The sequence below is a fragment of the Lepidochelys kempii genome, chromosome 1 (assembly GCF_965140265.1).
Source record: "Lepidochelys kempii isolate rLepKem1 chromosome 1, rLepKem1.hap2, whole genome shotgun sequence".
Classification (NCBI taxonomy): domain Eukaryota; kingdom Metazoa; phylum Chordata; order Testudines; family Cheloniidae; genus Lepidochelys; species Lepidochelys kempii.
Window position 1 is genome coordinate 205,703,406 of NC_133256.1, and position 2,830 is coordinate 205,706,235.

Below are 2,830 nucleotides of genomic sequence, written 5' to 3' on the forward strand. Positions count from 1 at the left end.
AGGAGTCAGCACTCAGCACTGTTCCTATGATAAAGATCAACTCTTGCTCGTTGTGTGACTGTTTCTGCTGGTTTTCAAAGGAAGCTACCACACAGAACAGCTGCTGCCAAATCTCTCTTTCCTAGAGCTAACATTGCCCTCTGATTTTTAATTACATTTCCAAAAGACCATACTTTCTAAATTTACACTAAAAAACCACGTGTCAGAAGCCCATGGAACAGCCAAACATGATACAGAGGGCTTTGGTTTCTGTGGGACTTCGATATTTTGTATTAAGTTCCATATATACTCGATCATAAGCCAGTTCGTTTATAAGCCGATCCCCCCAAGATGGATAAGTAAAAATGGAGAATTTTTATGACCCATTCATAAGCCGACCCTATAATTCCCACTTTATCTGGGGAGGATGTCTCTGGCCTGGCTGGAGCAGCTCCAGCAGGCTGGGCAGTGCGGCCACATATTCCAGCAAGCTGGGCCAGGGGGCTGCAGCCTGCTCTCATGGGCGGGGCCTAGCAGCACAGCGGCAGCTTGCCAGCCCCAAAGCAGCTGGCTGGGGGGAGAGCAGGAGAGCAGCGTGGCCAGAAGCAGAGAGACTCTGGCCGCACCTCTTCCCTTCTGGAACTGCAGGCTATGCTGCCTCTCCTTGCGCCCTCTGTTGGGGGGAGGGGCTGTGTCCCACCTCTCCCTCTCTATAGCCGTTCATAAGCCGACCCCCCTTCTCTGATGCTTCCCTTTTTTACTAAAAAAAAATTCAGCTTATGAACGAGTATATACAGTAGTTGAGGTGTCCAAAAGAACCTCTCAAAACTCTTAAGTTTGATTAAACTAGTTAGCGTAAAGTATCACTGCTTCAAGATGTTCTCCCTTATCACAGAAGCAGCTCTGTGCAAAATTAGCAGGCTACAAACCATAGTTTGAGAACCACTGGGCTGTGCAATCAATAACCCACTTTAAGGGCTTAATATATATATAATTTTCCTAATCAAATATAAATCACTGCCTATTATCTGTGATAAAATAGTTAACTAGCATGACAGCTGTTGGTTAATGAAACATGAAAACAAATCTAAAATTCTCTCAAGTATTTTTCTTCACTGCTATACAGAAAAAACATTGATCTTTCTAACTCAAAATTGAATCCATTAAGTCAAAGGCATAAATATTTTAGAGTCTTCCATACAAACATGTTCTCTTCATTTTTTACTTTTATGGTAAACAAACATAGTATTAATTTTACTTGCTGTATTTGAAACTTCCAGGGAATGACATTTTCAGGCAATTTGCCAATATTTAGTGCATTCTTTTAAAAGATAATGGTCCAGGTCAGATCACTTCACCTCAGTTGGGTTAAAATCTGATGCAAATAAAATAATTTAATAAAAACAAAGTACCAGAACGATTTTATGATATCAAATCCAATACTGTGTAACTGTTTTCCAGAGGTTCAAAGATTAAGGATAGGACTTATATAGCATATCTTGCTTCTCTGGCCTGCTGTGGTGCAAAAGACAGATGTACAGTTTCTACTGAATTTCTTGGAACCCTTGATGAACACCACATATTCAGAGTGATCCCTACAGCATGAGCAGGTGCATTTGCTGCAATACATCAATAATGTATCTATCTTTCCCCTATTGTGGATTTCACTTTTATATCTATGGCCCATACTACTATAATGCATACTTAATGTTACAACTCATTTTCGGTCACTGGGCCACTTCAAAACCCTCCACTCCACTCTGGGCCATTTCCAGAGAGAGCATCAGTCCTCTCCACACCCTGTGGAGTACTTCTGTATGGACAAGCTCAGCCCTTGGGAGGCTGGATGGTGGATGCGGATAGCAATGCCCATAATTACTCCACCAACCCTGTGTGAAAACCACCAGAAGATTAATGCAGCCTGATGCAGAATCCCTACTGTGTGCCCTTGAGGGAAATAGATTCCAGGTACAGCAGTGGCCAAGGAAACCCTGGTAGTACAGCTCCAACCAGAGTGGGGACAGGGCCCTGAAGCATGTGAAAAGCATAAGACCTCACCAGCTGGTACCCCAAATTCTGAGAGTTCTACAGCTGAATTCTGTCCTCATCCCACCTTCACTGTTCATCAAATTAACGTGTTTTCCTATCCATCCTTATAGCCCCTGTGATGAGGTTTTCTGGTCCATGGAGATGAGAGACATACTCTAATTCTCTCTCTCTCTCTCTCCCCCTCCCCACCCTCCTTCAATACTTCAAAGAAATTTAAGTTTAAAGTGAAGCCCAATCTTTCAGGAATAATTGCTTGAAACCACCACACTGCATTTCATCTCCTGTATTAGGGTAGGAAATGCAATGGGGAGACATGGTCTAAAACAATGTGTGCCACGGTTAGGTTTTTCTTAATTGGTATGTTGCAGGAGGAGCACAAATCATTTTTCATTTTTAAACTTTTAAAAAGCAGAAAATCCATGCAAATCCTGATGTGTGTTAAATAGTGACATCTAATATAGCCCATTAACAAAAACTCAAGATTCATGATCATCTCTAAAGCTACCCAGCTCTCCCATATTATTCTGTGCTTTTATGAGCTGTCATTTAAAGACCTGCCACCTGTTATCAAGATGTTGCTCAGCTGAGGCCAAATGCGTAGGGAAGGGAGATGGATGAGGGTGGCAAATGCCATCCCTTCAAGGAAGATTCCTGGCTGCAAAAGACAATACACAGAGTTGCAGGCTAATCTGTGAGAGTAAGGGCTGAAAAAACCTGTAAATTCCTGCAATAATAATGATGTAAAAATGTAATATTGTAGTGAAGATTTCTATTCTGCAAACAGAACTGCATTTCCACCAAG